Raw genomic sequence first — 15,685 nt, 5'->3', positions numbered from 1 at the left:
AGAGACGGTGACGTGGAGAGATGGAGCAGCTGGGGACTTTAGACCCAGAGAGGGAGAGGGGCTGTGTGCTCATGACCAGGGGACAGGTTTGCAGGGTATACCCTTTGGTTGGTTGATGATGCATGGAGGGGATTGTAACCATGGCAATGGAACTGTATACAATAGGATGAATATAAAGCTAATGTTTTCCCATGTAAACTATCACACAATTCACAATAAAACATTCAATTATAAAAATCAAGAATGTTTCTTTATTGACCTTGGTATTTTCCCAGGACGTTTTTTTTTTTTTTTTTTGGCTTTCAAACCATTTATATGTTGTTCTCAATTACAGGGAATAATCACCAAGTTGATTATTTCCAAAGAAGAGGAAGATGCTGGTGTATTTCCCAAAGGAGGTATGCCAAGTGTCCTGAACCACTCAATCCTGGCATCCATCCGTCATCCAGCCAGGATCAAGATGGAGGTATAATAATGAGAGATGTCCTCATGAGTTCTGGAGTAAGACAGTAAGTGACCAGATATATGGTGGCATACACCAAACAGTAGAACACATAACACTATATTTAACTCTGTCATTTCTCTTTTTCTTTGTAACCTGGTACAATCAGAAATGCTAGGACCAGATAGATGATTGAGCAATCCTTATTATAGCCTTGATATCAGTAGAGTGAGGCATTAGAAAACTTTCTTGGCATTTATGGAAGCCTTCATTTTCTCTACATCCACACAGCATCCCCTATACCATTCTAACCCACTATCATGAAGGTGAGCAAACACATGATAATATGAAGAGAGGAAGAAAACATCCAGAAAGAGGAATACAGAATAGCACACAGACTGTCACCTCCTTGAGGAGCTTCAAGATTACAGTGAATGCCCTTGAAAAATGGACATAATGTGCAGGAGACAGGAATACAGGGTTGGGTCCCTTTTTAAGTTTTATTTCCATCTTGTCATTCTTCTCTCACATCTTTTCTTTTGTTGCAAGATTCCATGTGGCATGAGAGATGAATGGAAGTGGCTGCTGAATCTGAACCAGAACTACTTCAATATCCTCTTCTCAGATGTCAAGGTAAGAGAGGACATGGAGGTAAACAAGTAGACACAAGGCAGGTAGAGGGTTAATGCTGAGCAAGACTTCTGGTCTCATGATATATTTGTCTTGCTCATCTCACTGAAGTTGCATTATGAGAAAACCCAGTTCTATGTCAAGAATGTCAGCATTGCTGTTACATTGAAGAATGTCAGGGCAAGAGTTGGGAAACATTGTGAGTCAGGACATGGCCGGGTCTAGTTATGAGCTGGAAGTCAGGCTGGGGCAGTGTCTTACTTGTTCTTTAGTTTCAGAGTTCCTGGTACTTACCCAACCTGTCTTGTCTTCTGTGCAGATATCTATCTTTCCCAGCCCTTCTACTTTACCACAGTTTATGCAGGAGCTGAAGTCAAAAAAGCTGAAAGTGATAAAGGTAATGCAGATTCAAAACATTTTACCCACAAGCAGACCCACCACTGCTTCTTCCCTCACCAGTTGCCTCCTCACCAGCTCAGCCTCAAAGCCACTGACTCACATCTTTGTCTCTGAAGATGATCAAGAAGAACCCAGGTGATGTCTGCCAGGAAGCTCTTCGCCTTCTGAGACTCCAATCAGATCCAGGTATGTAGGACAGGTGAAGGGAGTAGGATCTTCTTAGGAGAGATACTTAGAGGGTAACTTAGGGAAGTGATGGTGCCAGCCCCTCTCATCCTTCTCTTTCCCTTCTTTTGACTTCCTAAAGGTGTGATGGCCCAAGATACAGAAATGGGGCCAAGACCTATTAGTGGTATGGGGGCCTCCCTGCAGATCCATGAAGAGGACATGCCCAAGGTGAAGCATTAGGCTCAGTGCTGTGGGTGGTACAGATGAAGTGGAGGACTGGTTTGTCCCACATATCACCTTTTTGGACCTTTACTCTATCTGCTCCCGCTCCACAGCTTTTGTACTTCAACTCATGCAACAACAAACCCTACCAGATGGTTGGCCTACCAGACACCATGCAGAAGGTCTCCAAAATTAAATACGTGAATCTTTCAAACAATGAGGTGAGAAGCAGTACCAGAACAATTTTTGAAGGTAAGGGAGTAGGATCCATCAAGGTGATGATAAGAGTAAAATGGTAAGCCATTTGTGGGAGAAAGCAGGGCTAAGGGCGCAGGGCCCTCCTGGCTCTCTACATGATGCATGACTCATCCTTATAATTACAGGTGAAGTCTGAAAGGAAGTTGGACAAGATAAAAGGCCTTGATCCAGAAAAGAGGTGTGCAGAACCATTCCTAGAAAAGTCTAGCAACATATATCGGTCAGTGGTTCCCTTCTGCTGACCCTTGTTTTTAGGAGGTTGCAGCTCAGGACCTTTGGTAGGAGCATGTGCCCTGCCCTCTCCACTCTCTGTCTCTCACGTTTGAGTCAGACTGGTCTCCACATGCTACTTCCGTTTCACTGGAGAAGGGGATCAAACCTGTCCCCATGCCAGCTTCCCAGGAAGAAGGAGTGGGGAAGAGGGTATGGACAGAGTGCATGCTAGTTTCTCTCTAGGTGGCTCCATGGGGATGGTGATACTGATGTGTAGTGATATCTTAGGCTGGGTTCTCCAGAGAAGTAAAACCAGAGAAGTTTATGTATGTACATATAAAGAGAGGCTTATGTCAAGGAAATGGCTCACACACTTGGAGAGGAGGGCAAGCCCCAAGTCCTTGGGTCAGATGTCAGGTTAGAGACTCTGATTCATGGAATCACATGACTGATGAACCATGATAGGTTGGTTAAACGGAAAGCAGGCAGGCAAGAAAGCAGGCTTCTGACAACTCCCAGGATCAGAAGTAATAGAGTAGATCACTGGCTCAAGTCCAAAGAACCAGAAAATAAGCCAGATGCAAGATCTAGATTTAGTAGTGAGCAAGCAAGACATGTCTGAGTGCAGCCCATATCTATGAATAAGCTTCCCTTCAATTGATTTGCTGCTCAAAGCAGATCTCATCAGAAGTTGTTCACATCATGTTAGATCTCCTCATGAGGGAAAGCTCATATCAATTGCCAAACCACTGAGGCTCCTGGCACTGACTGTGTTCCTGTGTAACTGTGCTTACTTCCATAAGGTGAGTAAGAATTGATGTTACTTGATTTTCTGTTTTGTCTTGATATTTGACAGCACCCTCTTAGAATTGTTCCCCGAGTTATTATGCCTGGTAAGCATCTATCTATATTTTTAATCCTTATCCTTGACTCCTCTACCTGGGATTGACTCCTCACAACCTGCCCTGAACCCCTTAGACCTTGTCCAGGTTACATTTTTGGGTCTGATCCCTAAATCTCATGAGGGTATAGACCTATGAGAGAACCCGTAAAAGGGTACAGACCTTCACCACAGTTCTCCACCAGCACCTAGGATCCCCCGGTAAAGACCCCACAATAATCTTCCCATGTAATTCCCAGATCACCCTGACCTCTGACCCACCAACTCTTCTGGACCCATCCTTTACCTTTACCATCCAGTGCCACCCTGCTGGTCTACACTGTTGATTTCCTCTTCACTCCCCTAGGATGGACAGGAGTTACCCCTACCCGCTATCTGTGGCATTGAAGACCCCAAGAAGTTACCAGTCTGCAAGGAAAGCAGGTGGGGTAAAGCAGGGCATGGAATATTGGGTTAGGAAGAGACAGCAGTCTTGGCACTGAGAACCATTTTCATTCCAGGGGAGCACCTTTGGATCAGAGACCCTGAAGAATCTAATCTGGAAATTCCTGAAGCAGTAAGTAATCCTTGTATCCTATTGCAGGGATGGCTAAGATTGGTCAGACTGTCCAGGCACAGGTCTAGTCATGAACTGGGGGGCAGATGGGTGGGCTTTCAAGTAAACTTATAGGCCTAGATCACCAAGAACCTGTCCCCTTTAATTCCTTACAGGTATTATTGGATCTATGACTATGGTGATTGGCAGGGTCTCCTGGGTGCTTACCACAATGAGGCCTGCTTCTCACTCACCATTCCCTTTAACCCCGAGGACTCAGGTCTGTGAGTACCACAGATCCAACAATGGCAGTCCTAGGCATTAGGACTCTCCAGAGGACACTGGCCAGTTTCCCACCTCCTGTTCCTTTTTTTCCCCCAGGAGCAGCTTGGCTGAGTACTTCAGGTACAGCAGGAATATAAAGAAATGCAAGGACCCCGCTAAGTGGGTGGGACAGAAGTTGTGATGGGGTCAATAGCAGGGATCAGGTAACCAAAGTAGTCCCTGACCCTCTCTTCTCCTGCCCACACAGACCTGAGAGCTCATTTGCTGAAACACTCAAAACCTGACATAGTTGCCTTCCTCAGTGTGTTGCCTAGAACCCAGCATGACCTCAGCTCCTTCCTGGTGGATATGTGCATCCAGATGGTGAGCACCTGCTTCTCCCAGAGGACAGCTTAGAGAATGGAGGTGGGTAGGAGGTTTCGGGAGATCCTGGGAGCCTGGTCTGTTTTATTATTTCAGGAAAAGATTTTCTGCTTTTCTGTCAATGGCTGTTCAAGGAGGGTGAGTGTCTGTAGAATCCCTTCTCTATGTACCCCACTGTCCCTCTCAGAACTCTCCACATTTCCCTGATCCCTTCCCTTCCTCTTCTCTCTGTGCTCTCCAGCTCCCACCCGGACCCCAACCCACCTTCCTCAGACCAGTAACTGTCTGCTCCAGCATATTCCAAGATTACAGACATAGGGTGTGGAGTTTGATGGCTATCATCCCCATTCCTCACTCTGCCACCTTGGCATACATGCTTAGCCACTCAGTCTCCTTATATACAAAACAGGGCTAGTAGTGCCCTTCTCTTGAGATGCTATGGAAAATGAGGCAAATGAACCTGTGAAGAGATTGTCGCAAAGTCTGACACATAGTAGGGACCCAATCAATGGGCGGTAATTGTTTTTATAGTTACCCTCTTTATTGTATTCTAGAATGTATGTATTGTTATTCATAATTTGTGATGATATAGTCAAAACCCTTTACATAGTAAATAAAACACAAGTAAACATCTTTCTGGTATCCTCTGCTTTTAGCCAAGATTTATCTAACACTGCTAATGATACATCGTTAGTTCACGTCCTCTTCTAAATCCAGCTTAAATCTCTGGCAGCTCACCATTATTTTACTGCTGCAACATTTTTGAATTACCTTCATCAAAATTTTCTTGCATGTAATATTAGTGATATTCCTAGATGATTTGCTCTTAGAAAATTATAAGTTTAGAAAAAGAAAAATGGAAAGGTATAGCAGATTGTTATACCTATATATTGTTGTTGTTAAGTGCCGTTGAGTCGGTTCCGACCCATAGCGACCCTGTACAGGGTTTCCGAGGGTGTAAATCTTTACGGGAGTAGAAAGCCTCATCTTTCTCCCGCGGAGTTGCTGGTAGTTTCGAACCGCTGACCTTAAGGTTCACAGCCCGATTCGTAACCACTACGCTACCAGAGCTCCTATACCTATATATAGGGCATGGTTTATAGCAGGTGAGGTTTGATCAAATACTTGAAGATGGAGGAATTAGTAGTACAAGCTGTAATGTGGGGGAAAGAATATTCCAGCTGAGAAAATGATTAGAGCAGAATTCTTAGGGCTGCTGCCTAATGTGTTTGAGGATTTGCAAAAGAGACCACTGTGGCTGAAGTAGAGTGAGACGGAAAAAGAGTAAAAGGTAAAATCAGAGAGATACCAAGCAACTCTCTGTAAGGACCTATGGACCATTGTAAGGATTGATACTGATTGATTGTAAGGACCATTACTGATTGATAATGGTGAGTCAGTTTGGAGTTTTGAGTAGTAGAATGACTTTATCTGATTTGTTAAAAGGATCACTGTACTATGAAAAATAGATTAAAGAGGGCAGAGATGGAAGGAAGGAGTTCAACAGTTAGATCACTGTTTTAGAATGCTACGTGAGATACAATAGTGGCTTGGATAATGGGGGGTTAGATATGGCTAGATTCTTTATAATTTGTAGAGAGACTGTATGTGTGATAACTAGGAGAGAAGGCAAGAACAACTTCAAAATTTTGTTCCTTAGTATCTGGAACAGTAAAATCGTTATAAATGAATGTAAGTGTTCAATGGTGACCCAAAACATACAATAATATTTCTATAATGGCGCATATGTGTTGTTGCAGGTTCTCATTCATAGGAAGAATGGGTGGGTGTATGTATAGAATCTCTCTGGACTAATATTATAGAAATGGAAATGTGCACAGCTTGAGGAGAGGACCTAAGATCTTGAGTGTGAGAGAGACTTCCACAGACTTCATTCAGTCCAGTAATGTGCTGGACTGCAAAGTGTATTTGAACCACAAGTTTGGTGATTCAAGCTCACCAGCCACTCCTTGGAAACCCTATACAGGGTCGCTATGGGTCGGAATAGACTCTATAGCACTTACCAACAACAACAACATAGGGTTGCTATGAATCAGAATGAATTCAGTGGTAGTGGTTTAGAATTTATAGAAGTAATACATATGTACAGGAATGTTTGCATAGTGTGCAGCTGATTGAGTATTCAAACTGGACACTACACCCAGGTCAGATAACAGGACATTTTTAGAACCTCAGCACTGCCCTCTCATACTCCCATCTAGCCATTAGCTGCCATCCCTGACAAGGGTGCTGTACTACTCTGATTTCTGGTGCAGAGCCTATCTTTGCCTGTCTTGGTGATATATAGGGAACCATGTAACAAACTCTCTGGCTTCTTTTACTCTATATTATGTTTATGAAATTCATATCATCGCATGTAGTTGTACCTTTCTCATTGTGGTATACTGTTCAACTGTGTGAATACACCACAATACATTCTTCTATTAACAGGCTCTTAAATTATTTATTGATGCCCAGCTACTACTATGGAGTCCTGGTGTGGCGCGGTGAGTTAATGCACTGGACTGCAAAGTCAGTTTGAACAGCAAGGTCAGCGGTTCAAGCTCACCAGTTGCTCCTCAGAAACCCTATACAGGCTCTCTGTGGGTTGGATCCGACTTGTCTGCACTTAACAACAACAACTACTACTGTCCTTGTCAAATTTTCCATTTTATTTAACTTGAATGCTGTTAATATTAAATGGACTTTTAATATGTTTGGGTGATTTTAGTCTTTTTTCCTTCTTTAACAAAAATTTCTGAAAAATACTATCTTTTCTAGGATGATTGTAGAGTTGTTTTGGCAAAACAAGAAATTACAAGATTACTGGAAACATTGCAGAAACAGCAGCAGCTGTTTACAGAGGTTGCAGATCACATTCAGCTGGATGCCAGCATCTCTGTCACTTTTACAAAAGTAACGTATTATACTTCCTTTTTCGGTTTCGGATGGATTATAATTCACTTACATTCTGTGACAGTTACCTTGAAGAGATAACTATGTAATTCCTGAATTATCAGATTTGTAAAACTTTGATCAGTAGAAAACAAAATGAATAATATAAGTCTTTTGTGTCCCATCTTTAACAATTAAAAACTTCTTGTTTCAACTACATTTTCCTCACACTACCCCTTACTTCCCCAACCACACCGTAGGTATTTTGAAGTAAATCTCAGATAGCATGTCATTTTATCTATGAAATACTTTAGTGTGTATCTTTAAAATATAAGGGTTCTTTTTTTAAAAATTACCCCAAATACCATTATCACACCTAAAAGATTTAATAATAAATCTGGATAATGGTTAATATTATATATTTAGTATCAAAATTTTTAGGTGTTGATTACCTAAATTAGGCATTTTAAGGCACCCTTGTATTGTAATGGGTTATGAATTGGGCTGCTACCTACAAAGTCAGCAGTTCGAATCTACAAGCCACTCTTGGGAGAAAGCTAAGACTTTTTTGCTCCCTGAAAGCTATACAGCCTCAGAAAACCTCTACAGGATCGCTAAAAGTCAGAACTAACTTGACAGCACGCCACCACCACCAATGGTATTTTGGTTAATTTTTATTTTTAAGTCTATCTAAACAAGATCCGTATGTGGCATTTTGTTGATATAATACATTTAAGTCTCTTTTAAAGTGGGTTTTCCTAATTTTAAAAAAGGTTTGCATATTTTCTTTTGTTTTTACTTTTAGAGTCTACTCTTTTTTCTTTTCAACTTTGCTTTATAATTATAAGAAGCATTTGATCCAGACTCAGCTCTATAAAGCAAAGTCTAGCTTCTATCACTATCCTGCCTACCCTTTTCCTCTCTACCCCATTGGATAACACTGGATTGCAAACCACAGGGCCAGTGGTTTGAACCCACCAGCTGCTCCCTGGTACAAAGATGAGGCTTTCTGTCCCCACAAAGATTTAAAGCGTGGGAAACCCAATGTTGAGTCGATTTCAGTTGGAACCAACTCAGTGGCGCATAACAACAATCCCATAGAAACACATTTAGAATTTTTTTGTTCATTTTATTCTTTTTTTTTTTCAAGAACATAAATATGTTTGAATATTTGTATCCACATTCCCCTCATTTAAAGCTAGAATACTTTACACACTTTTCTCCACCTTGTTCTTTTTTTACTTAACTCTACATTTATAGGGATCACGTTATAGTAGTATAAGGAGATAGCTTCCATTCTTTTTTACAGCTTTAAAATACTCTGTTGTGAGAATTTACCATATATTACTCAGCCAGTCCCATATTGATGGATATAGTGCAGTGATAGCTTTGTCCATAAGTCTTTTCAATCTTTTGTCAGTGAATGTATGGGATGTATTCCACACAAAAGGGGTTATTTGGTTAAAGTGTAAATGCATTTGTGATATTGCCAGTTCCCTTTCATGGGGTTCTACCTTCTATTTTCACTTGCAGTGCTTAAAGTGTACATATTTTTCACAGTCCAATTATACTGTCCAGGTAGGTTATGAAATTCTATCAGTTTAATGGTTGAAGAATATTTTGGGATAGTCATGAATTATGACTGAAGTGAGTCCTGATGTGGTGCTGAAGGATAATGCACAGGACTGCAAGGTCAGTTTGAGCCACGAGATTGGTGGTTCAAACCCACCAGCTGCTCTTCGAAAACCCTGTATAAGGTGGCTATGAGTCAGAATTGACTCAGTGGCACTTTACAAAAACAACTACATATGAATAATAGTGGCTCTCATCTAGAGTATTATTTATACGTGTAAGACTGTCCTAGAATCAGGGTATTAATACATTTTTAGTGAGGCTGAGGTTGCATTGAAGCCCAATTAAAATACATTTTCCTTTACTCATGGTCTTACATTATATATATATATATAAAGTGACACTAGTAGGGTAACATTTAATCATTGTTTAAAATGTACATTTTTTTTATTTTGGCATGGACATTAGTTCTGCAATCTGTAGCAGTGAAGCATTTACTACATTAATTACTATATTTTGTAGCTTTTCAATCTTTTTTCTGAAATTAGATTTTAGCAAGGGATTGCTAAGAGTAATTCCTTACAATCTATATATGCACTTGTTTGCAAAACACTGTGTTAAGACAGTTCAGCCCTCAAAACCAGAAATCCACTGCCATTAAGTCAATTGTGACTCATAATAATTCTGCAAAGGGTTTCGGAGACTGTGAATCTTTATAGAAACAGAAAAACTCCTTTTTTTTTCCCCAAGAAGCAGTTGGTGAATGTGAACTGCCAACTTTGTGCTTATCTTACAGCACAAAGAATCCACAAATATTTTGGGGAAAAAAAACAGGCAGATAATGTTACTGGTGAAGTTTTAAAAGGATGAGAAGAAATATATATACAATGATTCATCTCCCTTCTGTTCCTTACCATCCCTCAGGTATAAGTATTCCATTTTTGAGTTTTTTAGTAGAATAAAAAAACTTCTGAGAAGATTTTGTTGAGCTGGAAAATCTGTAAAAATGAAGTTGATATGTATGTACACTTTTTTAATCTATAAAATGACAAAGTGACCAGTTATACTGAGATTTTACAATGGGGAGTTATTTGTCTCCAAGAGATAATAAGATTATAGAAATCTTGTGGAATTCAATTCATATTATAGTGGGTTGAGGAATTGATAAGATGTGGAGAAATAATTAAAGACGGTATTTTATCAATGAAGAGAAAAATATAAACGCAAATATTTCTAAACAGTGTGTCAAAACAATGTTTTTTAATTTTTTACATTATAGGACAATAGAGTTCACATTGGAATAAAAATGGAAATTCGAGTTGTTACATTAGGATTAGATGGTGCTGGGAAAACTACTATGTTGTTTAAATTAAAACAAGATGAGTCCATGCAACCCATTCCAACAATTGGTATGTATGAGTATTTATTTAGAAGTTACTGAACATTTTAAAAACATTAACTTGCTTAAAGATGAGTTATCAGGGTGTTGTTATTTGCTATAGATATGATATAGAGGTGGGCTCACTTCTAAGACACCCGTGTTTAAGTTGAAAGTGATTTTGTGATTCAACTGTGTATAGTGGGATAGTAAGAAGCCACCTAGTATTGGTGGGACAGTAGAAAGGAATAAAGAATTAGTGACCCTGTTTAAGGGTTATGGATTAGAGGCTGTAGTGATGCACAGCAGGTTGGTACTGGCTTTCAAGGACCTAAAAATCTATTAGAGATAATAGATTCCCTGTGAAGGATTATTGGAATGGAGTTGGGCAGCACTAGATATTGCAACAGGTAGACATTTTTAAGTTACACTTGTAAGCACAGTTGCCTGTGTTTGGTGTGTTACTCATTGTAAATAGGAATGCAGGATACAGTGACTTTTTTAAAAAAAATAGGTTTTAATGTAGAAACTGTAGAATATAAAAATTTTTAATTCACTATTTGGGATGTAGGTGGAAAACACAAATTAAGACCATTGTGGAAACATTACTACCTTAATACTCAAGGTAAGAGTGAAAAATGACTCTTAATTTTTCAGATTTTTATGCCGGTTTTCAACACAGTGATTTAACTAGCAAAACTCATCCTTGAACACTGAGAGCATGACTGTACAGTTAAATATCAGTGGGCTACCCCATTTTTAGAAAAAACCATGAAGGTAGAGAGATTGAAACATGAATATTTAGTTTATTTTATGATAAAGCCATGACTGTAGTATAACTATACTTAGCTTAGATATGTAGATAGTCCAGATATGTAAATATAACTCTACTTAGCTTAGATATGTAAAAAATTATCTCTTGCTGCCCATGGCAATTAATTCAAGTAAGTTGTCATATGGATCGTTGGCAACATGTTGGTGTATGACTTGAATTTATAGTATATGGTTTAGCTGCTCAGTTGAATACACATTAACTCATTGTACTATTCACAAGTAGTTATTATCTACAGAAGAACCTGTCAGGTGGTCATACTTTCATGTTGCTGCGATGCTGGAACCTATGATTCATAGGTATATATAGATATACATATACCCCAATATGAAGCTTCTGTTCATTGCAAGTGTTCCACATATCATCCAGTCTTTCACCTGGATGGGGGATTAGCTAATTATATTTGCTCTGGGATTTTTTTGTATCAAGTTCAGTATGAGTCAGTGATTCATGGGGAAAAATATATATATAATCTTGAATTTGAGGAGTTATTGAATGTTTATCCTAGAGAGAATATTTTAGCAAGATAAAAATGCTTTTTTATTTATTTATTTTTGTAAAGGAAGTAGTATTCAAGGAACAAGTAGCATCAGTAGGTAGAAGATCATGAGAGGCATGTTTTCATTCACTAATATATGAATTGTATAGCAATTTGTGTTTGGTATAGAAAATATTATAAATCCTTCTAGATTGCGAAACTGGAATTGTGGTGTGGTACTGTAAGATAAACACTTGACTACTATCCACAAGGTCGAAAGTTCAAATCCACCACTGCTACTAGGAAATCCTATGCAGGTTCACTATGAATCAGAACTGACTCAACAAGAAGATGGGGAAACCAGAGCAAGTGTTTAAATCTTTGTTCTACATAGCAAAACTAAGCCTGAGAAGTTATGTCTGAAGAAACTCAAGATCACCCCATTAGTTATTGTTAAGTGCTCTTTTAATACTCATTATTTTAAAATGTGATAGAGCCAATTCCAACTCATAGAGACCCTGTAAAAGGGTTTCTGAGGAGCGGATGGTGGGATCGCACTGTCGACTTTTTGGTTCTCAGTCCAGTGTTTATCCTACAGTTCCACACCAGGACTCCCCAACAAAACTTGTTGTTGTTGTTGTTGTTAAGTGCCATCGAGTCGGGTCCGACCCATAGCGACCCTGTACAGGGTTTCCGAGGGTGTAAATCTTTACGGGAGTAGAAAGCCTCATCTTTCTCCCGCGGAGCGGCTGGTAGTTTCGAACCGCTGACCCTAAGGTTCGCAGCCCGAAAACTAGGCAGCTTTTAAGCAAAACTAATGATGGTGAAGGATCTCGGAACATACAATAGCGAGAACATTGAACTATTTGGTCCATTTATTGAACCTTAAGTGACTGTTTGAATTTTCTTTCCTTTTTGGTAGCTGTTGTATTTGTTGTTGATAGCAGTCATAGAGACAGAGTTAGTGAAGCACACAGTGAACTTGCAAAGTTGTTAACGGAAAAAGAACTTCGAGATGCTTTGCTCCTGATCTTTGCTAACAAATAGGTAATAATACATTTGTATCACAAAATACTTTTTTAGTAGTTTTGTGCATCTCATGTCATACAATAGCTGGAAAGACTTCAAAAGAGAGTAATTTCAGGAGTTATGAAATTTCTGCTGTTTTCTGAGTCCATTCTATGTGGAAAGTGCTGTGCTGTGTTCCTTGGGATACATAAAAAGAATAAGGTAATTGATGCTTACCAAAAGCTCCTGTGTATATGTGAATATACCAAGGGGTTTCAAAAAGTTCATGGAAACAGATTATGGAATTTTTCTATCAACTTTTTGAAGCCCCCTCTTATATGAGATTATAATACAGAGCTGGTAAGTAACTTAAGTAATATTAAAGTGTTATAGGAAATTAAGACAGAGAGTAGTTCTAAAGGTGGCGGATTGAAATTGAATGTTGATTTGTCGATAAGACTGAGTCAATATGTGAAGGAAAGGACATTACAGGCATAGATAAATAATTGCATGATGTTTTTATTTAAAAATATTTTTTAAACTTATTGTGATGTGAATTGAGTGAAGGTTTACAGAGCAGATCATCAGTTTTACATTCAATAAACATACACTTTACTTCACTACATGGTTGTAATCCCCTCCATATACCAACAGTTAACAGCATTTACCTCTATTCACTTTAGCTATTCCATTTCTCCTTATGTGTCCTGCTACCTTCATCTTTCCTCTGCTAACCTCTCTCTTGTTGTATATTACATATCCTGTCACCCATGTTCACATGTGTCTATTCTCTAGTCCATGAATAATTTTCCTTTCCTCCCCTTTCCCCTTATAATCATCAAAGATTATTTCTTTTACAAGAAAACCTTTTTTTGAACTTTTTCAACATTGTTCTCATACAATGCTTGTATTTTTTTTTTGATCGACTAATTTCACTGTGCCAGACTGCAAAGCCGTTCGAACCTCAAGGTTGGCGGTTCAAACTCACCAGCTGCTCCTCGGAAACCCTATACAGGGTCGCTATGGGTCGGAGTTGACTCAATGGCACTTAACAACACATCCTCCAGGTTCAACTATATTGTGAGGTGTTTTACAGATTCATCATAATTCTTTAACGTTTTGTGATATTCCATTGTATATATGTACCAAAATTTGTTTAACCATTCTTTTGTTGATGTGAATTTGGGCTGTCTCCGTCTTTTTGATATGTCTCTTGAATATAGCAAACTGAAAGATCTTGTTTTCTTATCCATTCTGCTATTTATATCTCTTGACTGAGACATTTAATCCATTTATTCAGTGTAATTATCAGTAGGTATGAATTAATGTCATTTGTTCTGTGTGTTTTTTATTTGTTTTTTGTGGTGCTGCTGGATTCCTTGTTCCACATAATTTTCTATGCTGAGTTCATTTTGTTTGTGAGTTTTCATTTTCATTTCTATTGTGTTAATGTTTACTAAATCTTTCTAATTTTCTTCTTTTTCTATTTTGATGTTGCATATTATTTTCATTGAGGTTATTATATCCTGTAATTTATTAATTTTTTCCCTGCTTAACAGTCTGTTGTATCTTGACTAAGTCTTCTTGATTTTCTTGCTATTTGGAAGTTCTGTATCTATCTTATTCCCTCTTTTTGCTCTGTAATTGACTCATTATAACTTGATATTTCTGGTTCCTTATTTTCAGTCTTGTAGGTTTGTTTTAGTTTAAATACTTCTATATCTGGATTGAATTCTGGATGGTGTTTTCATGTAATCTCAGTTGTTGGTTCATAGTCCAAAGGACAGCCATTAGCATTTTTTGTAAAGTTGGTCTAATCATTACATATTCTTTTAATTTCTGTTTATCAGGAAATGTCCTATTTCACCATGGTATTTGAAGGGCAGCTTTGCTGAGTATATGATATTTGGTTGGCATTTTTTTTTTTTTCTTACAGAGTTTTATATGTCATCCTTCTTGCCTGCATAGTTTCTACTGAGAAATCCGAACTTAGTTTTATTGGTATTCTTTTGTAGGTAACTTTCATTTTACTCAAGCTGCTGTCAGGTTTCTTTCCTTATCTTTAATTTTGAAAAGTTTGATTATGATGTCTTGGTGATTTTCTTTTGGAATCCAGTATGCAGTTCATTCAGCTTACTGTATGCTTATCTTCTCATCTTTCATGATGCTAGTAAAGTTTTCTTCCAACAAATCTTCAACAATTTTCTTTGTGCTTGTCCCTTTCTGTTCTGGAATTCTGATCACCCGTAAGTTGTTTCTCTTCATGGTGTCCACATAACTGTTATGCTTTATTTGGACTGTTTCATTCTTTTTTCTCATTGTTCTTCTAGCATACTACTATTGAGAGATTTTTCTTCAAGGTCACTTAATTTTGGCTTCTATCTTCTCATCTACTCTTTGTCTCTTTAATGCATTGTCCATTTCTGAGAGCTTAGTATTAATCTTCTGCATTTCTAATTGCAGATTTTGTATTGGTTCAAAATTTGCATTTATTTTGTCTATTTGTTCTTATAGTGTTTCCCTGAATTCTTCTAACGTTTTTATTATATTCTCTTTACTTTTCTTGATCTTCCTATTGATCCTTTGAAGGTACCTAATTATCATTCTTTTGAATTCTTTTAGGTTACTTCTATTACCTTTTCTTCCTCAGAAAGGTATTCTGGCTCTGTATCTTCGTCATTTGTTTTAGCCATTCTCTTGTTTCTTCATGTGAGCTAAAATTGTGCATTGAGTCCAGTGCATTGTGGGATTATTGTATTTATAAAAACAAACAAACAATGCAGTTGTTGTACCTTTTCTGTTGTCTGCACAAATCTGTTCTGCCAGGCTTCCCTCCACTGCCAAAGGTGCACACAAGATGGTGAATTGCATCCAGTCAGTTTCCCTCTCTCACAATCCCTGCTTGGACTACCTTCCCAGGAAGCACTCCATTCCATCTAACCTTTCTTGCGAAGTGCAGGGTGCCAGGATTATCATCTGTGTATGCGTTATTTTGTCTTTTGTATCTGGTTGTTGTTGTTGTCAGGTGCCATCGAGTCAGAACTGACTCATAGCGACCCCATGTACAGCAGAACGAAACAATGTCCGATCCTGGGCCAACCTCACT

General features: G+C 38.6%; 1 pseudogene; it reads left to right on the top strand.

The window, feature by feature from the left end:
- Positions 1–334: 334 nt before the first annotated feature.
- LOC102817161 overlaps positions 335–15,685 on the top strand; it is a 22,465-nt pseudogene continuing 7,114 nt past the window's right edge.

This window comes from Chrysochloris asiatica, unplaced genomic scaffold (genome assembly GCF_000296735.1).
Source record: "Chrysochloris asiatica unplaced genomic scaffold, ChrAsi1.0 scaffold00126, whole genome shotgun sequence".
Taxonomy (NCBI): domain Eukaryota; kingdom Metazoa; phylum Chordata; class Mammalia; order Afrosoricida; family Chrysochloridae; genus Chrysochloris; species Chrysochloris asiatica.
The sequence above is the reverse complement of the archived record's forward strand: the minus strand, read 5'-3'. Positions and strand labels throughout refer to the sequence as shown.